We start from the raw sequence: 24693 nt of genomic DNA, 5'->3' as shown, positions 1-24693 counted from the left end.
GGAGATGCACATAAGCCAAAAAAAGGGGTAAAAGTCAGAAGATCAAAGAAAAGCATGCAAAATGTCAACGCATGAGACCAAAATCAAATCAAAAACAGCAAGGTGCAGAGCCAAATAAACATTACGAGAAGAGTACGAGAGTACGAGAAGAGAAGTGTTTTTTGGTTTGGAATCCAAAGTTCTGATTTATTGCCTATATTGATAGGTCACGATCTCTGAGGACACACCTCTGGCAACATGGCCAAACAACAGTTACACAAAATGTTTGTTAGAAGAAAATCGAGCACTTGGAGAAGAGCAGGGCACACACGGAGAACATGCAGACTTTGCTAAGGCAATGAATGACTATCCATCTATTATCCAACCTGCTATATCCTAACTACAGGGTCACGGGGGCTGCTGGAGTCAATCCCAGCCAACACAGGGCGCAAGGCAGGAAACGAGCCCCGGGCAGGGTGCCAGCCCACTGCAGGGCGCACTCACACACACCAAGCACACACCAGGGACAATTTAGAATCGCCAATGCACCTAACATGCATGTCTTTGGACTGTGGGAGGAAACCGGAGTACCCAGAGGAAAACCAATGCAGACATGGGGAGAACATGCAAACTCCACTCAGGGAGGACCTGGGAAGCGAACCCGGGTCTCCTAACTGTGAGGCCGCAGCGCTACCCACTGCGCCACTGTGCTACCCCCTCCTAAACATATCAAATAAAATATTACTGATTTTTCTCAGCAAGGATTTGACAAACAAAATAAGAAAGTGATATATATGGATGACTTGTAAAGAAACTAAGTGGCTTGACGTCCCATCCCTCCTCATTCATTTTCTATACAAGTCTACAATGGGACTGTGTAATTTGTATGTAAAGTAATACAAAAATGATACAGTGCCTATAAAAAATATTCATCAGCTTGGAATTTTTCATGTTTTATTTTATTGTTTTTCTTTTTGACAATAATCAACAGAAAAAGACTCTTTAAGTGAAAGAACATCTCTGCAAAGAAGGCCTAAGAGATGGTTTATGGATGTAGTGAGAGAGAACATGCAGTTGGTGGATGTAACAGAGCAAGATGCAGAAGACAGGGCGATATGGAAAAAGATGATCTGCTGTGGCAACTCCTAAAGGAAGTAGCTGAAAGAATAAGAAGAATTAAACTCAAAATATTTGAGCAGATACTTATTCACCCCCTTTAATCTGACACACCTAAATCATCACGGGTACAGCAGAAGTCACAGAATCAGTTCAACAGAGATCACCTGTCTGTGGTCAAGGGGTTTCAATTGATTGTAGTAGAAATGCATCTTATCTAGTGAGTCAGTATCATGGCTTAACCTACGCAGTAATAGTTGAATTTAGGTACTGCAAAAATGCATCTATTATTCATTTACTGCTTTGTAACAAGACCTTAGTATACATTTCATAACACTTGAAAAGTTTCAGTAAAGTGTTTATTCATGTCTGAAATGTGACAAACTGAGACATACTTCTCTTGATATTACATATTTAGTATAAGACCTGTGAATCCTTGGTATTGACAAGTCATTTTAACACAATGGCAATGTGCCATACTGCACAGAAATGAATAACCTATCACTTGATGCTTTATAAGATTTCTGAAGACCAAAAGAAGCCTTTGTTAAGGTCTTGTTACATAATAGTGAATAATAGATGCATTTTTAAGCAGTACCAAAACTAAAGTGTTACCACCTACACAATAAAGGCAAAATGACATTCCAAGAAACTGAAAATAACCAATCCATGAATATCCCTTCAAATTCAGTTAAATTGATCACTAAGAAATGGAAAGAGCATGGCACAGCTGTAAATCTGCCTGCAGCCGGCCATCCACAAAAACTTAGTGATTGTACAAGCAGAAGACGATTCAGGGAGGCCACCAAGAGGCCTGTGATAACTCTGAAGGAGTTTCAAGCTACAGTAAATGACATTGGAGAGACTATGGAGACAATAACTGTTCCTCAGTGCTTTTGTAGTTGCTGTTTTATGGAAGAGTGACAAAGAGAAAGTCACGGTTTAAAAAAAATAAATAAAAACAAAGCAAGCACGGAGCGTTTGATAATCTGAATTCAGCTGAGAGAAGATTCTATTGTCTGATGAGACCAAAAGTGTGATTTTGTTTTACCCACAGACTAAACACCATTTCTGGCATTAGCTAAACACAGTCCTTGTATCATAAAAAAAAACATCCCCACAGTGAAGCATGGTGGTGACAGTATCATGCAGTGAGGATGCTTTTTGGCAGCAGTGATGGAAGAGGGGAAAATGAATACAGCAAAATACAGGGAAATTCTTAATGTAAACCTGATACAGTCTGCAAGAAAACTACACCTTGGCAAAACATTTGTTTTTAGTTAAGACAATGACCACAAAGTTACACATGAATGGCTTCAAAACAGCAATGTTAATGTCCTGGAGTGGCCAAGTCACAGTCCAAACCTCAATCCAAGTGAGAATTTGTGGTTGGACTTGAAAAAGGCTTTTCTCTCACAATCCTTGTGCGACCTCACAAAAAAGAATGGGGATAAAATGGCTGAGTTTGGATGTACAGAGCTAGTAGAGACCTGAGCACACAGACTCAAGGCTGTTACGGCTGCCAAACGTGCATCTACTGAGTACTGTCTTTAAGGTGGGGAATAAACAATCATTTGATCAGTTATTTTTTGTTTTATATTTGTTATTAATTTAGACCACTTTGCAGAGCTGTATTTTCATGTTCATATTATAGAGTCATTTTCTGTTGATCAATGTTAAAAAAATCTAAATTCAATCCACTGTGATTCAGTGTTTTAGAATAATGAATATCCAAATTTCCAAGGGGGCGAATTCCACTCAAAACTTGCCCTGCATCGTTACCTGCTATGGTCATAGGTGTCTTGTGTCTGTGATCTTTAGTGTCCTCCTGTTAATGACTGTTCTTGTTCTTCATCAGTTCATTTGCTGCAGTCATGAGGTCTTTCATGCTACTGAATTCTTTCTCATACGTCTCTCCCACACAAATTACAATCTCAGTTCCCTGTTACATAATATGGTTATTTTGTTGTAATAAATGTTATATGCACATATTTATCTCTCTAATCTATCCTAAAGGGCTTTGCAATTTTCTGCCATTTAAACTTGATAGCCAAATAGTACTGAATTAGTTTCCTACAAAGAGATGAGTGGAGCTTGTTCTGCATAAAAGCATCTCAGCATCTGATTTACAGGAAGTCCTAGTGTAGACGTTTAAAGGTTTATCATAACATTCCCCAACCTTGTAAATCCGGTTCACAGTTGCAGAGGCCCAGAGCCTGCAAAGGCAGCATCAGGTGCAAGACAAGAACCAGGTCTGAATGCAAAAATGTTAAGCGAGTGGTTCATAGTTACCTTGTGAAGTCAGTGTTGGGGATTGAGCTCACAGCTTTATGGCTTCCACACAGCTCCTTAGACCACTAGGCCATACTGCGTTTCAACTGTAACGATTATCCTAGTATCCTTTGTTCATACTTATATTTTATGTATGCAAATTAATAGTGTAATTGTACCGTAATTCATTATTAGAGATCATGTAAGTCTCATCTCACTTTTTCCTCTAAGACCCACTTAACCCCATCCTTAAATAAATGTGGTGTGTAAATGCTCCCTACTAGTAATACCGCTGCTTATGAGAAAACCTAAAGAACTTGCTGACCCATGGAATTGTGGGGTTTGGAAATAAAGAGTCAGCTACGATGGAAATATTGTGGCATCTACTACTGATGCCTCCCTCTGGCACACTGGATAATGTCAGGTTTCCCAATTCAGATATGTTTGCAGCATGTGACTAATGTAGCTTTTGTCAGCACAAGGCCTAGGCCCTCTTTTAGATCTGCCTATTGCTAAAAACAAAAATGTAATGCTGGGCTTACTGTTTTCACACAGTTAGGCATCTACCTTATTAGAGGAGAGGAGAAAAAGTAAATGACTCTTCTTGGTATGAAAGTGTTACAGCAGCTCCAGCCTGTTGTTTTAATAGGATAAACGTCTGTCTGTCTCTTCTTTAGTAGAAAGCCAATCAAGAGAGAGAGGGACAGGAGAGCATGAGACATTTTTAAATGATAGCCAGATATCCTTTACTGTTGGGCTACATGAGTGGATACTTTGTAATGATTTTTTTTTTGCCTTATTATTGTCTTTAATCTTCTGGACATTGCAGATTGAAGCTGGATCCATTTTAGAATGCAGCTTATTCGTGTGATGACTTTATGAGACAGACTCATAAAAATAATGGATTGCAGTTTTGGATAAATGTTCATGAACAATCCCAGGCTTGGTGGTTTCTTTTAGTGCATTTAGTAACTCGTTCATTTTTCATCTAGTCATCCATCAATTATCAATCCCATATCCTGACCAGCAGTATTGGGGGTCAAGGAAGAAAGAAACAGGGCACCGGTGTCCATCAAGGGCATATACTAACTTATATTGGGCCTATTTAGAATATTTGCTATGTGGAGCGAAGCAGAGGGCTGGGTGGAAAACCCCAGGCAGGCACTGGAAGAACTTGCAGACTCTACACAGGCAATGACAGGGCCTTGATTTGAACCTCAGGCTTAAGATCTACCAGGGAGCAGTACTAATCATATTGCCACTTGTTGCCTTCCATATGTTTCCATCTCTTATAACTGAACCTACTTCTTGTAAAGCACTATTAACTAGGGAGTCTGTGGTATTGCACTGTAGTTCCTTTTTCTTATCTGTATGAATTTTCCATGCTTTACCTGATCAGTCTGTATTTTAAAAAGGTACATATTCTTTAATTGCTGCTTCTAAACTGACCTGATGTCCATGAGCCTGTGATTGACTGGCATCCAACTCAAGGTTTGCACCCAATGCTCATAGAAAATTTTTGGTTCTGAAAAAGAAGGCGTCTCAAACAGATGGGTAAATTACATAAGAGCTTGGTTACAATACTAGCTACTATAAAAGGAACTGTAGAGCAGTTTACATTTGGGTACTTTAATTACGAATAATCTTCCACAAATAAACTTTCATACAAATCTGTTGTAAAGTAATTTAAGATTATGTTAATTGCAAATGGCACAATATAAAATCATAAAACATTTTTTAGTGCTTTTTATTCTTGACGAGCTCTCATTTTTCATACTCGGGGTAAATGTGAAAGTAATGACCATATAAACCTCTATGTAAGAGCCATGTGTTATTTAGTACGGTGATGTTAAATTGATAGAAGTATTTTCTTAGTTATGTTTAAATGTTTGCTTATATATTAATGTATAGTCTATGGGAGGTTCTAACAATTGAAATGGAGTACTGTGTTCTAATTATTTTTTTATCTCTCTGACTACAGATTAGTCCCACTTTGTGATTTGCCCTGCAGTCAGTAAGGCATGGAGTGTCCAATTGACCATACTGAATGTGCTGGGTGCGGACTTATGAATGCACTGTAGCTTCTGTATAGATTTTGCAGGGAGGCCAATGAAGAGGGAATTACAGTAATCAATACGAGACATTATGAAACAATGAACCAGAGTTTGAGCATCATTAAAGGACAGAAATGGACGAAGGCGGGCAGTGTTACGGAGATGATAGAATGAAATTTTGAAAAGAGACCTAATGTGTAGCTCAAAGTTAAGTGATGAATCAAACAAAACAAGATTTCTGACAATAGGAGTAGGTTTGACAAGTGTACCATCAACAGAAATAGAAAAATTGGATGCCTTAGAAAGTTGGGATTTTGGACCTACCAGTAACACTTCAGTTTTATTGGCATTAAGTTTGAGAAAGTTATTTTCCATTCATAGCTTAAGATCAGTAATGTAGTCAGTGAGTGTGCTAGGAGGTGAATCTGTAGAGGAGTCTGTACTAAGATATAACTGTATATCGTCTGCATAACAGTGGAAGTTGAGGCCATGTCTGCGAAAAATATGACCCACATGAAGGATATAAAGTAGAAAAGGTAATGGCCCAAGGACTGAACCCTGAGGGACACCACGCAACACAGGTAAGGTGGAGGATTTATATCAGCCTAGTCTGACAAACTGTTGCCTATTAGAAAGATATGATGTCAGCCATTGAAGGGCTAAGCCCAGAGATGCCTACAGCAGAGATACGTGACAGGAGAACAGTGTCAAATGCTGCACTTAAGTCAAGAAGGAGAGAATATTAAGTGAACCGCAATCTGCAGACTGGAGAAGATCATTAACTACACGGAGAAGAGTTGTCTCAGTGCTGTGCTGTGTATGAAATCCAGACTGAAAAGGCTCATAGAGTGCATTGTCTAGAAGAAAAGCATGAAGATGTGTAGCAACCATGCCTTCCACCACCTTAGCCAAAAAAGGGAGATTAGAGGTAGGCCTGTAACTGGAGAGAAAGAAAGGATCCAGGTCAGGTTTTTTTAAGGATTGGGGTATCTACAGCAGTTTTGAGGGCAGTAGGGACAGAATCTGAAATGAAACATGCATTTACCAATGAGTAAACAGGAATATTAATTTTGGATGAGCATGTCTTAAGCCGAGAAGTGGGGGCAGGATCAAGCAGACAGGAGGAGGAATTAGACTTAATGCAATACGTAAAGCTTGTGTAAGTTTGCCTTACAGAAAGAACACAACCTTTAAGTATAGAAAGTAAGCTTGTAGAAGAAACAGTTTTTCCTTTCTTATCTTTTATTCTGTGTGTAATAACATTTTTCTCTATTTTTGTGTTATCTGTTTTCATCTAAATTTCCACTAAATCTTTTTAAAATGAACTTTATTGGACTGAGAAATTTCTTTTCTTACGCGTTTGACTTGTGCTCGATCCTAGTTTGCCAACTCAGTAGTTGCTCAATTTTGGGAAACTGAAAAAGACGAAGCTACACTCTAATATTAATTGCTTATTAAATTTAAAAGTGTATTATGACTCACAGTGAAAGGTGCTACATTAATAATTGTTTCTTCTCTGCCTATTTTTAAACTGTAAAATGTTGCAGGGTAGCTTCTTAAGAACAAGAGTAAAAACCGGCTTTTAATAGTTCATTATTGCAGAGGATCTTTTATTCATAGAATTATGATAGTGACATTTCTCACTTTGGCACGTCTGCTTAGTACGTTTTTAGGAGTTAACTACCAAAAAGAAAGAATTCATGTACAGAGTCATGGAACTCAAGGATGTGCCGGTTAATCTGTACTTCACTAAATAAATGGAGAAGCTCACCAATTTGACTGATGTAGGAGTATCACAAAAAAATCTTACACTTAGAACCAGATTTCCAGTAGGCACCAGTTTCAGTGCTGGGAGCATAGCTGAATAAGAATAATAAGATGAGCTGGTTTGTGTTACTCTATCAAATAAAATAAACTGCATTTTAATAGACCAGTAACGGCGTACTGCATGATAGCGTGCAGTGAATACACTTGACTTACAGTTTTCATCCTCTTTCTCTGTATGTTTAGCATTCGTTTGCTCAGAGGTTGAAGTGCTTGCTGCTTTGTGAGCAGCTCTTGTTTTCTCCTAACGGCCAGCTTCTTCTTTTCTTCTGTCGACATCTTTTCGCGTTAAAACCGATTACGTCAGTTTTTGTATTGCAGTTACTTAATACGTTTTTCTTAATTTTTCACTTAAGCTGGCACTTAAGTCTTCAATCTGCCTTAATAATAATTTAAGATATGAAGAGGTAGGGGAAGTGATGGAGTAACAAAGGTGGTAGGGATGAGAATGGCGCCTTTTACGCATGCGCCAAATGGCCCCCCTGCTGCCCGCTGCAGAGAGTTGATTCTACATTAAAATAAAGTAAAAATAAAAAGAGTAATAAAATTCATCACCCCGAAATTGGACAGCAGAGGTCACATAGTATAAGTGTACCAAATTTCAGGTCAATAGTTCAAACGGTTTGCGAGCTTCAAGTGATTTAAAATTCTGGACAGACAACCACAGTAGCGTATTACAGAAGAAGATATTTGTTTGTTATGACACCTGAGAGTGCTGACATGTTGAATGCTGGTCAGACATGCAAGTAAGAATTACTTAATTCTACTATGGAAGCATCTTTATTATGACTTACTTATTCCGTTTTTATTTTATTTTTTATTTCTTTACCACTAATATTAACTGAGGGACTTTTTGATACTGCTCTCTGTGAAAGGCACTGTTTTTTGTACGGTATTCATCCATATATTTTCATTTGAATTTGAGTGCTTCCCCAAATTTATATCCTTACAAGCACACACATTAATGGGTAAACGTAAGAAGATTATCACAATTTAAATTGCCAGATCAGATGGGAGGAGAGCAAAACATAAACTCCAAGCAGCATTACTGTATAGCTTGTGACAAACATTGTAGAGTGGATGATCATTTATAACAGATAAAGTCTCATTTTCACTGACATACAGCAGGTGTCTTTCCTCTTTCTCTTGGACATTTTACATTATCATAAACTTAACTTAAACTAAAGTAAAATATTAGGGTCCAGTGTTTATTGGTAATGATTGAATTTCAAAGGTCCCAAATTTCTTATTCCACGTGCAAGAACACTCCACTTGTTTTATTAATCTATGAATTGGATTGGACACTTTCGACAGCCCAACACTGACTCTGCTGTAGGATGGCCAGGATATGGTGGGCGGCCAGTTGGTCGAAGTCTCTATCACTGTGGCTGTGTCTGACTTTCTTCTTTATAACTGAACATGGACACCTCAGAGGTTTATTTTCACCAAGGATATTGCTGTTTGAAGTTTTTGGTTTCCTTTCCTCTGTTACAGCCATAGTTTGCTGGGTTCAATTCAGTGTGAAACTGCTTTGTTTTCCTGTCTGTCTTTGTATGCACTCATTATGTAAATAGTAATTTGTAAAGTTTGTGTTTGTATCAGCGTGGTAACTTGTCACAGCGTCCTGCACCTGCACCCAGTAAAGAGCGCTACACAAAAATAAACTGAATTAAATAAAAAGCTTTATGACATGGTGCACAATGAAAGGCACTGTAGACAAACTGCTTCTTCAGCCTTCATTTTACCCCCTATTTCTTCATAAACTATATTTTGAATTTCTTGGTAGTCTGAGCACTTGCTATAACACACATTATATAAAGTATGCAATATTTCTGTTATTAATTTGCTGGCAGTTTAATGTTTCTTTAGGGGACTTTATGATTGCTGATGTATATACCTGTATTGTATGATGTATATACCTGCCTTGCACGCTCCACCTTGCATTTTTTTAACTTGCACTTCCTTTTTTTTATTGCTCTTTAATTAATATTGTTTTTATTAGTATGCTGCTGCTGGAGTATGTGAATTTCCCTTGGGGATTAATAAAGTGTCTATCTATCTATGTACTATGAAGATTGATTTTTTGTGCCCTTTATCACCCATTCTTCTTCCATTTCTTCATATACCTTTGCAGTTGAACATTACTATTCATTTTTTTATGTGAAGCTTGTTATCATAAACTTTGCTATGAATAGAGCTATTTAAAATAAGGACTATTTGATTGAGGGACTGATACTTTGAAAGATTGTAACCATGTATAAAAATAAATAAATAAAAGGAATCGCATGGATGTCCCTGAACATGTGTGTCGACATTGCCCAGTATGTGACACTGGCATTCTGACCAGAATCCCCATTCCTTAAACCGGAGCTGTTGTAACGACAGCTAGACCTCAACACACACCCCCTTCATAATTTCCACCCCCTCACACCACTCCTATGCTGGACTCACAACTTCCCTCTTTCTATAACAAGAGGCCAGAAATCTGTGGCCCTCAAGGAGACCTTTGGAAATAATGTTTAAAACTTCCTAATGCAAAAAATGGCAGCTTTTGAAAAGGATCACGTGCAGCTCCCCATCCACAGTGCTCCCAAAAAAAAAAACCAACTTAATGGCAAGCTGCTGACTCACAGGATATGATTCACTTCACTCTTTTTTACATAAACCTTATAAAACAATCCTTACATAAATGTTTGGAGAGTAATGTTTTTGTGGATTAAATTATATATTTAGTAACTGAGATGGTCTGCTTGCATGTTTTGCCAGTCTAGTGTAGCCTCTCACTTACCTGGAAAGAGCAGTAGATAAAAATATTAGCAAGGGACCTGTGTTTATATAGTGCCTTTCACCTGAGACTATTCAAGATTACTTGCCACCCATGACTTCACTGTGGGTGGCATGCCTGCAGCCTTCACCCACTACCCCCTCCCAACTCTCCGTCTCCCTCACTCTCCTGCTCTTCATTTATTTGGATACATCTTGCGTGTGAAAAAAATGGCATGAGCTGAAAGCAGAAATCTTCAAGTGTACAGCTGCTTGCCGCCTGCTGAAACGCATTTGGGGTTTCCAAACTAACCAGATGGACTCTGTCAGCTGTAGCTTGTTTTTATGATATTCTTACGTGGGAAGAGGAGCTGGAGGGGTTTCCGCAGAATGCTTGCGTGTGTCTTGGCCGAGGCTTTGCTAATACGTGTTCATTTTTATTAACATGAAGTCATTTCTTTTATAGACAAGTCACAATTGTCTGCTTATGGTGACCATGTAAGAACTTTGAAGTCCTGCAGGCAGTTTCTATCTTTGGTTAGAAATGGCAGCCATGAGTGACCTAGAATAGGGCTAAGGACAACATACGTTTCTCTGATGTTAAGATGATCCTTACTGCCCTTTGATGTTTAAAACGTTACACGTGGATTTAAGTACAAATGTTTGTGTGGGTTAGACCTGAACAATCTAAACCTGTGTCTAGTATTGCCAGCTTTAGCTTAATTATTATGAGAGTTGAGCCTCTTCAAAAGACCTACCTACACATTTAAATTAGCTGTGTAAATAATCTGATAGTCCCAATATCTCTGAAGAAAATATAGTCTAATCGGACATGAAAGAGCAACAATTGCAGCTTCACTGCGAGAACAGCCTGTGACCTCAGGACAAGTGAGTGGACCGGCCTACTCTCCATACTGTTACGTCATTTTACTATGGAAAAATGAATGTTTAGTGGACAATTAAAAAGTACTCACCTCCTTGGAAAATGTATTATTATGCATCACAATGGATTTAGTTTAGCTTTTTTGACACTGATCAACATAAGAAGACTCTTTAATGTCAAAATGAAAACAGATCTCTGCAAATTGGTCTACAGTAAATTATTTGCAAATATAAAACACAAAATAACTGATTGCATAAGTGTTAACCCAATTTAGCTGATGCAGCCATAATAACCTCGAGTCTTTGTGCACAGGTCTCTTTCTATTGGCTTGGAGAGACATCAGGACACTGTCATTCCCTCGTCCCCCCATTCTTCATCTGAATGTGAGTGAACAGTCTTTTACAAGTCCAGCACCTTAACATTGTTCTTTTGAAGCTTTGTCTTGCTGGAAATAAATTGTCTCTCAAGGCACAGGTTTCTTTTAGATTTTCCTTTTGAATTTTAAAAGGTTTTGTTCCATCATTTATCCATCATTTATCCTCTCCCTTGTAAGTCTTCCAGGGCCTGCTGGAGAGACGCATCCCCACAGCATGATGTCACCACCAGCATGCTTCACGGTAAGGATGGTGTATTTTTGATTATGTGCAGTGGTCAAATATGGCCAAAAAGCTCAATTTTGGTCTCATCAGTCCTTCCTCCAGCTAACTTCCTATGTGTCATCTGGCAAAACTCTTTGCTACTATCCCATGAAGCTGAAACTGATGAAGTAACCGTGTACAATATTTGTGAATGACCTCCTCTGAACATGTCATCCATTTTCCATTTCTTAGTGATTGATTTAACTGGACTGCAAGGGATATTTAATGATTCTCATATTTTCTTGTCTCCATCACCTGACTTGTGCTTTTCAGTCAGCCTTTCATGGAGTTGCTTGTCATGTTCTTCTGTCTTCACTGTGTAGGTTAGGCTACTGGTTACTGGTTACTGACTCCCCACAAGCTTAGGCTACTGGTTACTGGCTCCCCACAAGCTGAACATTCCAGATACTGGGATATTTATTGCTACAATCAAATGAAACCCTTTCACTACAGACAGGGGATCTCCGTGACTTCTGAAACCATCTGGCTGCATGGTTAGTCATATTAAAGTGGTGAAGGCTTATGCTGTCAATTATTTGGTGTTTTGCCCAAGCATCCATCCATTATCCAATCCGCTATATCCTAACCCCACTGAGGTCTGCTGGAGCCAATCCCAGCCAACATGGGGCGCAAGGCAGGAAACAAACCTCGGCAGGGCGCCAGCCCACCACAGGACGTGCACACACACACCAGGGACAATTTAGAATTATTATAACCTGCATTTCTTTGGACTGTGGGAGGAAACCCACGCAGACACGGGGAGAACATGCAAACTTCACGCAGGGATTACCCAGGAAGTGAACCCGGGTCTCCTAACTGCGAGGCAGCAGCGCTACCCACTGTTTCTGTTTTGACATTAAAAAGTCTTTTCTTGCTGGTAATTGTCAGAAAAAGCCAAATAAAATAGGTAGATAGATAGACAGATAGATAATATAATGAAAAGCATTGTATAGATAGAAATAAAGAAGCTTTATTAATCCTGAAAGAAACTGCAAAGTTAAAGTAGCAACGTATGACACAGAACATTACAGAAAATAACACGTCAATGTAAAATGCAGGCAAGAACTGTTTTCTCTTTACAGGGTAAAAAAATTCACACCACCCTGTTGTATAGCGGGTCTGCAGCTTAGAAAAAAGGCCAGTTTTAAATAAATAATCGCCGCACTCACAGCTTATAGAGGTTGGCGAGGTTGTGTGGGCCAGAGTGGTTCTCGGACGTGATGTGCTGCAGGCATTTCCTCACCTATGTACACAGGTGAGGAATCGTCCACATCTGTAATTGATGCCGGGAGCTGCTAATCACCACGCCTGTGCCACGTCCCCATTATATATAGTAGGAGCGCGAGTGCGGAGAGGGGAGGAAAGAAAGATTGAGAAAGTGAATGGAGGTTTGTGGAAGAAGTGAATGCTGGAAGTGAAGAATCCGGTGCGTGCATGAGTGAGTGGGCGAGCAAGAGCTGGCTCGCTATAAGAAGGACAGGCAGCTGAGAGAAGTGAGCCCTAGCGGCACCCGGGGCAGTTTGATTGGGTTGCTCCTGCTAAGCTCTTGTGAGGAGCAGGAGTGACCGGAAGGTGGTTGGCTCAACGCAAAAGGCTGTGGAAGGCAGCAGGAGTCAGAGATTTGGGATTGTAACCCCAGTATGAGCGCCCTTGCCGTTGGTGGAACTCAAGTCTCAGTCCAGGTAGTGGTGCCAAACAAAGCCAGAGGACGGAAGGGAACCGGATGTGGAGAAGGTCAGCTGCAAGTAGGGCAACTCCCCTGGTGTATGGCCCGGATGGGAGAAGCATGGGAGCCGAAAGTTGAAGAAGGCACCGGGTTTTGTTTTTAAGGGACTGCTTCCAGCTTTTAACCTCATTTTTATGGGAATTATTTTAACCTCCACGGTTTTACCTTGGTTTTAATGGATTATTTATTTAATGACGTTTTTGAGTCACTGCCTATTTATTTGAACACTTTTTGCTTTTGACTGTTTTAAAATAAAATCACTTTTGCATCTTTCCCCTTACTTCGTTGGTGTCCTCATTGTCCAGCTTATTTGGCTACATTACCGACGGTGTTGGGTTCAAGAAGCTCCCTAATGGGAAGTGGGAGCCATGGAGTTGGACCCGCATTTTCACACACCCCTGTACCAGTGAAACCCCAGACACACTGGCACAAATAACATCACTTAGTCCTTGTGCCTGTGGCAGCATACTTGTTCAAGTTTATGTTCAGATTGATTCTGAAATGTAGGTAGCACCTTGAAATTCTTACTTGTATATCTCTCATGAACTGGTGACTTCCATCAGTCTGTTGCTGGAGGTTCTGCTGTATTTTGCTAAAAAAGTCATACAGAAGGTGATGTTAAAGGTAGGTTGAAAAGGCCGTGGATTATTGAAAGAGAAAATGACCAGGAGATGATGGTAATGTTCCTAGCAGTATATGAGGTCAGTGTTAGTAACAGAAAAAGGTGAAAAAGCAGAAATTCAGTGTAGAAACTTAAAAATGACAAAGCAAAGTGCAAACATAATTATCTAAAACAAAAGAACCTAAGACTAACTAAATGTGTCTTTGTTCTTTTGTGTCTTTTAACTAACAAAGGGGCTTTTGGATACATTTCTTTCATCCTCCCAGCGATACTGAAGAAGGCGGGTGACACCATTTTATAGCAGAACCCTGATGATGACAGAGACTTTGTCAAAGTTGGTGAAGTTATGGCAACAGACCCTGGTTGCCCAAACAATACAATGACCTTGTGAAGCATAATATGGCATTCGAAACAAAACATTCAAATTCTTTTAATGTTATTAAATGTAATAAGAAAGGCAGCATTTCATGGAGAAATAAAAGGAAACGTGCAAAAACCCAAAATAATGACAGGTTTATTGTCTAGTATTCTTATATAGTATAGTTTTGTACAGTTTATTGGCTAGTAGTTTCCTAAGTTTACTTCTCTCAGCTATGGGCTCTGGAGAGTCCACACTGATTCCCATGAAAACTTTCCTTATCAGTATACTGGGTTCAGTGGCATCACCCGTAGCAGTTCTCTTCAGATTGCACCTGAAAGATCTTCTGAAACAGAGGCCTGCACAGTTCAATGCTCCTTGATCTCCACCAGAAATGTTGAGGTGAGCGTGACACTTCCTGTTAGAAGTCTGTGTTGGTTGCTCACTCCAGCCTGTTGTGTGGATGTACCCTGAGGTACTTAATCACATCTAGAGTCTCTCCGTTAACAGTGACAGTAGAAGTATTAATATTGTTACATGTACAGAGTATAGTGAAATTCTTACTTGCATATCTGCTCAACACACAGCATGCTGCCACTCTCCAGTGTCAATATAAACAAGAATTATAAATGTCATTTTATTTAACAGAAAACAAAACCAGCATACCCAAAGTTCTGTTTCCATACAGCTTATTCAGTAATGTTCTGGTGTCCACTGGAAATCTTTCAAATCCACTCTGAATGTATGATTTACAGAAATACTCCCACTTCATTCTACCAGTCAATTTGGCAAGCTTGTCCCTTTACTTAGTGAAGCAGAGATTAATGAGCATCTTCTCAAAAATGACCTTGGACCTCCTGAATTCCATCACCATCACATTCGGGCTGGCAGTGCTGATCTGCAGCGGGTTTTGTTTTCCTCCTCTAAACAAAGTCCTCCACTTCTCTTCCAGCCGGCCAGTGCTACAGATGATGGCACCCAAGGAGGTGATCAAGAATAGAGCCCTGTGAGCATAGTCATTGTACATTACCATGTCTGACACACCATCTTGTAACTGTACAATACAAACATTTGCTTACATTTGGACACACGAGTCATATCCCTTGTTACCAAATACCTTCTTACTCAGGTTGTCACCCAAAATCAAACCCTAGAAACTCTGGGACTGTTTTAAAGACGCAGCACTTCTTGCAAGTCCACCATCTTGTATTTTGAACAGTTTCCTGGAAACTGAGCTCATCTGCTTCTGTTATCAGATTAGTCAGCCTAACACAAACTCTACTGTAGAATGCCAAAGAGTGGGTGGGCAGCCAGTTGGCCAAGGTCTCCAGGACAGTGGCTGTGTCTGATTTTGTCTTTGTCTTTCTCTCTTACAATTAGCCCATGGACCCCTACAGAATTTTATTTTCTCCAGGGATGCTACTGACTGGAATGTTTGTTTTCTTCTCCTCTGTTGTCATATTTCAACAAATGTGAAATGGACAGATATTGATACAGATGTTCCTGAGTTCCATTTATGTTAATCAGTTTTGAAACTGCAGGCTTGTCACAGTGCTCTGCAAAAACTGAATTAATGTTGATTTCTGTATTAATGATGCAATTTAGTGTCAATATCCAACAGGGGTGTTAGCACCCTGGGAATGAGTTCTTTTGTAATTGCGGCGTGTTACATAACCCAAATCTATATCGATATAATATCAAAAGGCGATATCCCTCCCTCCTAAATTGTCCTTAGTGTGAACTTGGTGTGTGTGTGCCCTGCGGTGGGCTGGCACCCTGCCCGTGATTTGTTCCTGCCTTGCGCCCTGTGTTGGCTGGGATTGGCTCCAGCAGACCCCCGTGACCCTGTGTTAGGATATAGTGGGTTGGATGATGGATGGATATCCCTTCCTTAGTGATACAGTGGAAAAAAATCACATAGGAGAAATAACTTAGCTTTGTTTAATGACGGCTTACACTGAATAACAGACCAAGTAAGCCAATGGCAAGAACCCAGTTTGGGAGTCGGGGCCCGATGTGTAGAGCCTGCTATTTTCGCCGCTGCATTGGAAGGATTTTCAGGATTGGATGACATTATCTTCCATCCGTCCGTTGGCTTCAAAGGTGTGCCGGGCAATGTCCCAAGGCATTATACTCTTTCTTCATGCACAGGCCCCACTTAGGTGAAGCATGCCATTCCAAACAAGGCAAAGAGGATACAGTTTCATGCTGGCTTTGACACACAAAAATAGTATACAATAGTGTTCAGATTGGCTGCCTGTTTTCGCAGTTGTGTTTGTCTTGTCTTCTAATGCTTTCCTAGCAGTTCTAAATGGTGAACCCCTATGCTAAATCTGGCTCTGTGTCAACTGTGCATGTGAGTAGAAAAAGGCAGATTTATAAAATATATTTGCACAGAGCACAGTGACATATTAAATACACTTATTTCAGTGTCACATCAGTCAGGGAATGAAACATCAGGTGTAAGGCAGAAGCACACCCTGGACGTGGTGCCAGCCAAACTCTGTGCACAGTCACTTTTGTACAGCCAAATGAGAATCATGCACTAACATAACCATTTTTGCAATGGAAGAGCTAAAATTGACTACCCAGATGCAATGTAGACATAATGAGAATGTGGCAACTCTGTATAGAAACGTTGGGATTTGGGTACCAGAGCCGATCCCAGCAGAAGCAGCAGGCAGGCAGAAGGCAGAAACCAACCCTGAATATGGCAGTAGTCAATTGCAAGGCCCACTCTTGCACAGATAAAGGACCAATTTGAAATCTCAGTTTTACCTGTGTAGATCAGCCCGACTACAGACAGACACAGGACACACAGAAGTCCCAAAAACACACGTTTCATTTTCTCCTTTGTCCTTTATAGCACCACACAATGCACAAATCCCCAAAAATGCTCACAGTCCTTCTTTTTCTCTCTCTCTCTCTTCTTTTTCTCTATTTTTCTCTGCTGCCTCCACTCCTCTCCCGCAAGCTCCGTCCTCTGCCTCCCGACTCCGGCTGTCTGAATGGAGTGAGGCAGCCCCTTTTATGTTGCACCCGGATGTGCTCCAGGTGTGCCCTGATGAACTTCCTGCAGCACGTCCTGGTGTGGTGGAAGTGCTGCAGTCCAAGGATCATCCAGGCATCCCCTGGCAGTGGTGATGGTACCCAGCAGGGTTAAGCTTCCAAGCTACAAGTCTGTGGTCATGATGCAATCCAGCGGGACTGCCCTCTTGTGTCCTGGGGGAGATATTGCCCTTCTCCCGGTCCTTCGCTTCTTCGGGTGTCTGCCACACCTGACACAAACATCCTAGGGAAAATCTGAGTATTCTAAGGAAAAGCCATGCAAGCAGTGCTAACCTCTGCACCATCACACTGCCCTGTGTGTTGCATGTGTCTCTAAGAGGATAATGTGGATGAATGTGGTTTGTAGAAATAGCCCTGACAACAGCTCCAGCTCTAACATGTATTTGCCTTTTTAATCTTTGTGTTGCAGTAAAATATTTGGAAAATAATTAAATCACTGAACAATGACTTCAGAAGGGTATGTGTTTAAAAAGGAGGATTTGCATGCCAGTGATAATTAACACTGCCATTAGACCTCGTTTCCTGTGCAACTTTGGCCCAATTAAGATTTCAGCTTTTTTATATGTGAATATGTAAGGACTTGTTTTCCTCGTGTTATTTTTAATTCAGTTTAATAGGCATTTCAATTCAGCCTCTCACGTACATGAAATGCTAGAATATGATGTGGAAAAGAAAATGTGAGCCAGGGTTTTGTAACCAATGCATTTGAACTTCTAATTCTGTAGCTCACTTTTACTTCTCTAGCCTAATTGTTTTCCCTACCCGTCCACTTATTTTTGTTTCTGTGTGAGATGGGAGGCTGATTTAGAATCATCATGGATCCAAGTAAGTTAAGTTGCCAGAACCTTTCTAGAGCAATGTATCTATAGCAGTGGGATGAATCTTTGGAAGGGCTTCTTGTTTGGAACAACAGAACAGTATTCTTCATCCTGAGAGTTACAAGATAGGATAATGTTCCTCCATTGACACAGTTTTTCTTTACCTCCTTCGGGATATATATACAGTGTATCTGGAAAGTATTCACAGCGCATCACTTTTTCCACATTTTGTTATGTTACAGCCTTATTCCAAAATAGATTAAATTCTTTTTTTTTTTCCTCAGAATTCTACACACAACACCCCATAATGACAATGTGAAATAATTTACTTGAGGTTTTTGCAAATTTATTAAAAATAAAAAAACTGAGAAATCACATGTACATAAGTATTCACAGCCTTTGCTCAATACTTTGTCGATGCACCTTTGGCAGCAATTACAGCCTCAAGTCTTTTTGAATATGATGCCACAAGCTTGGCACACCTATCCTTGGCCAGTTTTGCCCATTCCTCTTTGCAGCACCTCTCAAGCTCCATCAGGTTGGATGAGAAGCGTCAGTGCACAGCCATTTTAGGATCTCTCCAGAGATGTTCAATCGGATTCAAGTCTGGGCTCTGGCTGGGCCACTCAAGGACAGTCACAGAGTTGTCCTGAAGCCACTCCTTTGATGTCTTGGCTGTGTGCTTAGGGTCGTTGTCCTGCTGAAAGATGAACCGTCGCCCCAGTCTGAGGTCAAGAGCGCTCTGGAGCAGGTTTTCATCCAGGATGTCTCTGTACATCGCTGCAGTCATCTTTCCCTTTATCCTGACTAGTCTCCCAGTTCCTGGTGCTGGAAAAGCATCCCCACAGCATGATGCTGCCACCACCATGCTTCACTGTAGGGATGGTATTGGCCTGGTGATGAGCGGTGCCTGGTTTCCTCCAAACGTGACGCCTGGCATTCACACCAAAGAGTTCAATCTTTGTCTCATCAGACCAGTGAACTTTGTTTCTCATGGTCTGAGATTCCTTCAGGTGCCTTTTGGCAAACTCCAGGCGGGCTGCCATGTGCCTTTTATTAAGGAGTGGCTTCCGTCTGGCCACTCTACCATACAGGCCTGATTGGTGGATGCTGCAGAGATGTCTGTCCTTCTGGAAGGTTCTCCTCTCTCCACAGAGGACCTCTGGAGCTCTGACAGAGTGACCATCGGGTTCTTGGTCACCTCCCTGACTAAGGCCCTTCTCCCCTGATCGCTCAGTTTAGATGGCCGGTCAGCTCTAGGAAGAGTCCTGGTGGTTTCAAACCTCTTCCACTTACGCATGATGGAGGCCACTGTGCTCATTGGTACCTTCAAAGCAGCAGAAATTTTTCTGTAACCTTCCCCAGATTTGTGCCTCGAGACAATCCTGTCTCAGAGGTCTACAGACAATTCCTTTGACTTCATGCTTGGTTTGTGCTCTGACATGAACTGTCAACTGTGGGACCTCATATAGACAGGTGTGTGCCTTTCCAAATCATGTCCAATCAACTGAATTTACCACAGGTGGACTCCAATTAAGCTGCAGAAACATCTCAAGGATGATCAGGGGAAACAGGATGCACCTGAGCTCAATTTGAGCTTCATGGCAAAGGCTGTGAATACTTATATACATGTGATTTCTCAGTTTTTTTATTTTTAATAAATTTGCAAAAACCTCAAGTAAAACTTTTTTCATGTTGTCATTATGGGGTGTTGTGTGTAGAATTCTGAGTAAAACAATGAATGTAATCCATTTTGGAATAAGGCTGTAACATAACAAAATGTGGAAAAAGTGATGCGCTGTGAATACTTTCCGGATGCACTGTATATATATATATATATATATATATATATATATATATATATATATGCCACAGAGTGAGGTGTGTATGTTTTAGGTTGAAGATGGGTCAAAATCAGATATGCCTCCACATGTTTTTTGTGGAGCTTTGGTCATGGCAGTGGAAGAGCAAGATTAGAGCAAAACATCAGGAAGCAAAATTCTCATTCTGAGTATCGTAATACTCTGACAACACCGGACACATTTAAGCCGAATTTCAGTTCTTGAAATATGTTGTCTCACTTGGTCTTTTTAGGGTCGTACAGGATTATTCTGACACAAGTGTCAGAAACAGAATCCCCCTGGTGTGTCCAGTGCGGTGATGACACAAAACATCCCAGGGAAGCCGGCAAAAGGCAGGGTACCCTGGAATGGGTTTGTCCCAAGAGAGTGGCCTGTGTCTTGGAAAGCGCCCCACTTTCAGTGTCCAGAGATCTCTTGATGGCCCTTCAAAATTTAAAGGAGAGGGTGTAAATCTCGCACAGGGCCATACCCATATCTGCAGCATGACTCCAAGGTGAGCAGCCTGTGAAATGCTAGAACAACATAGGTGACGGATGTCAGTAAGCCAGATTCATAACCACAGGATGTAACTTTAAGTTTAGAGGATCAAAACAAAATTGAATCCATTCTTCTCATTTTTTTTTCTTAAGCCTGCCCTTATTGTTGGTGTAGAAGGTGAGGCTGCATCTGTACAGTATATCATCAAATGTTTCCCACATTGAGCAATGCACCTCAGATAGCACTGAAAATACTTAAAATATGTGGAATATGTTTATTGCAGTGATTTTAGTTCCCAACATATATTGGTGTGATTTTGGGTGAATTTAAAAGCATGATTTCAAAAAAATTAGACTTTGTCTGTAGCAGTGAGAGAAATCGGAGGTGGAGCAGATTCAAAACAGAGTCTGATGTAGAACACATTAAAGATCGAGGTGCTCCTGTCTGTTACCCCTATACGTGTTAGTAATCCCTCCTTAACCAATACAGTATTCAGTCTATGGGTGACCGTAAGGGTTGTGACATTTAGAGATCTGTGGATTGATGATGTATTAGCATCTTTTAAACAATTAAGTTCCAAAGGTAATCTTTCAGGGTTATACTTTATGTTCTCTAAATAAATGAGATATGTTGTTAAAAGCAACCTGTCCAACTTCATCTTTCACCACTATCTATCCTTGAGATGATACTGGTTAGTGTGAAAGAAGATTCAGATGATGTCACTAGTAACTACTAAAACATTTTAAGGTTCTTATTGCTTAATGACTGTGGAGACCAATAGAACAGAGATCTCTCAGTTAAGATTTCAGAAAATGAAGTATTCTGTTTCAATATGCACTGTGCGTGGTCTAATTCAACTAACAGTTGTTCATCAATCACACAGTCTATCTAACTGCATGATGGCCTGGTACAACAGCCACACCAAGGCTACTAAAGAAGACCTGCAGCAGGTCGTAAAAACAGCAGAGGCCATTCATTATTGGGACTGAACTGCCATCACTCGAACTATTATATAAGACTCACTGTGTGATAAGGGCCAAGAACACTCTCAAGGACAAAACTCATCCTGGAAATTCTTTGTTTGAGCTCCTCCTGTCAGGAAGACGCTTTAGGTCAATTCGTGTATTCACAAAAAAATAGCTTTTTCTCATCTGCCATAAACTTTCTGAACTCTGAATTTCATCAGTCTGAGATTATTTTTAAATTGAACATGTGCAATAAGCTATATTGGTAATGTTCAGTATACTAATGTAATACAATATAGAATATGTAATGTACTATTCATTAACAGGTGCAATAACAATTTATGCTGCTGCACTTTGAGCAATAATAATTTGCTCTGGTAACTTGATCACTTAACACTGCATACGACGTATTTGGAATTATTTGACTTTTCTTTAAATGCACCTTGGGGCTGTCACAAAAAGTAATTTCATTGTGTTACACAATGACAATAAAGTGCTTGAACTTGAACACATACCTGTATCTCATCTATCATTGTCTAAAATGTACCCAGGCTTCAAGCTCTGAGTTTTGTCGTCAAGTGCTTGCATCACAAAGTTGCATGTTTTGGGAATGTCCTGCACTTACATCATTATGGGAAAATAGATTTGCAAGTTTGTCCAATAACCTTGACTTTAAAATCATTCTAAACACAATACTTGGAGAAATGACAGATGGAATAAAAGTATTGCGACCACTAGGAAGTGCTAACAAACCCTGAACACCAGACACAACTCAACCAAACACAGGTCTATGTCCAAATATATTATATTTATTTAATAACAGAATCCTGGCAGGCTCATTTCAGTCCAGCAGAATATACTCAATCAGATAAGCACTTTCCATCTCTTCCCACCCCTCCTGTGCGACTGTTGTCTTCTTCCTCCTGACTCTGACTTGAATGGATGAGACAGAGTGGCTCCTTTTATGTGAGACCCAGGAGTACTTCAGGCGCTTCTGTATTGCATGGCAAAAGCACTTCCAGGCCACATTGAAGCTGTACAAAGCAGCAAGGTTCTCTTCTCACAGCGCCCCCTGGCAGCACCCAAATACCTTGACAGAGTCACACTTCCGCTCAGCAATCCCTAGGCATTCCTGCCGATGTCCAACCTGGAAGCAAACCAGAGAAATACTGCCACCTCTTGCACTGTGGGAAGAATTGTTCACAATATCCATCCTCCCCAAATCCATTCCTTATTCATTCATCCTATAATGGATTGAAATCCATTATAATCTCTTGGCCAGGTAGGAAATCATCCTCCACCCCATTTGAAATGCCAGCCTATCCTGTAAAGCAGTTACAGTATGCTAGGAAAAAGCAGATTGTAATGCCATCTACTTGTTATATTTGCACAAAGAATCGCAAACCATCCTCTCCAACTCACTGGGAAAACAGTGTTCTGTATTAACTCAAATTGGTAAAAATCAAACACTTCATTTAAGGTTCTATTTAGAATTTGACTCAGTAATGTAACTCTAAAGTAGACATGTCTGGCCCATGCTCAACCTTCTTATTTTACTTGCTGTTTTATTGTATGTAGAGGGCCAATTTAGATGGGGCTCTCTAGTCTGAAAGCTCACTTATTCTGGTGGGAGCTGAATGCTGTGTTTCATGGATTGCTTTCAAAGCTTACTATTGTACTTGCTATGTTATTTTCATTTGTTAAAATGAGCTATGTTCTCTTACAGTGTTTTGTTTTAAATTAAATAAAAGGGATTACATTAAGAAAAGAATCCACAACATACCATCTACTGTGGCTAATGGCCTACAATAGTAAGAGACAAATTTAAGAAGAGATTGAGATGGATCATCCAACAGTATATTATACCATTTGGAGGCGACGTGAATCAAACTACGAGTACAAAGGTACTAAAGAGCCTTGTCCACAGTTAAACCCAGAAAGGGTCCAGTTTAAATAGATAGATAGATACTTTATTAATCCCCAAGGGGAAATTCACAAAGGTGCAGTATCATCAGTATCAGGTCATGAACAAGGCTAATGTACTTGAACAACAATGTCTAAAAGTGTTTGAATTCTCAGAACATGGTGGCTTTACATCACCGGAGGAATTTTCTGTGATATCACTGTGTATTTTTTTTAACTTGTAAGGTTCATCAAAAATACAGTGTATTGTTTCTGTCTGCCTCACTGCAAATATCCTTAGGGAAGTGTAGTCAAGTATCATTAGACGGTGGCGCAGTGGGTAGCATTGCTGCCTCGCAGTTAGTGGACCCAGGTTCGCTTCCCGGGTCCTCCCTGCATGGAGTTTGCATGTTCTCCCTGTGTCTGTGTGGGTTTCCTCCGGGTGCTCCGGTTTCCTCCCACAGTCCAAAGACATGCAGGTTAGGTGCATTTGCGATTCTAAATTGTCCAAGTGTGTGCTTGGGGTGTGTATGTGTGCCCTTCGGTGGGCTGGCACCCTGCCTGGGGATGGTTTCCTGCCTTGCGCCCTATTTTGGCTGGGATAGGCTCCAGCAGACCCCCGTGACCCTGTAGTTAAGATATAGCAGATTGGATACTGGATGGATGGATGGTCAGTTTCTTTTGAACTGCAGTGTGTTTTGACATAATGTGACATTCTCAAAGCTGTCAATCTAATTCAGCAGGCCAGAAGTAACATTGGTAGAGTCATGTGCAAAGCAGAAGCCAACCTAGTCCATTATAGGAACATTTATACACACACACACACACTCTCTCTGTGTGTGAGATTAAAGAGGTTTAAATATCATGAAAGGTGGAAACACAATACAGGAAACTATTCAGTTTTTTGTTTTTTTTTTGCAAGAAGCAGAGCCGTTCCCATCTATTTGACAATTACCGGTTTCAGATTGGAGGATTGGCAAATATGAATCACCCCAATTGTCATAAACTAGGCTAATCTCAGGCTGATTTGGAATTCATGACATTTGTAGTTTTACGTTTCCAAGCAATTTCTCCAATATTTTTCTGTGTGAATTGAGTGAGGTTAATCTCACGTAACTACAGGTTTGCTTCATGTTTGCCAAACTAGAGAAGAGTTTCCTTGCTGATGCTTAACTTAAGGCTTTGCCTGCCCCAGATGGTACTTTACGTGTGTCACACACGTGCGAGTAGGAGGCAGCTAAAGGGCTTGAGTAATTGTAATAAAACAGGGGGCAGCGGAATGTGCTGCCTTTCTCAGTTCCCTATAGACCTTTCCCGTGAAATCCTGCAACGTTCTGGCGCCTCAGAAGACACCATTTCCAGTGCT

This window comes from Polypterus senegalus, chromosome 15 (genome assembly GCF_016835505.1).
Source record: "Polypterus senegalus isolate Bchr_013 chromosome 15, ASM1683550v1, whole genome shotgun sequence".
Classification (NCBI taxonomy): domain Eukaryota; kingdom Metazoa; phylum Chordata; class Cladistia; order Polypteriformes; family Polypteridae; genus Polypterus; species Polypterus senegalus.
Note: the sequence above shows the minus strand (reverse complement) of the source record.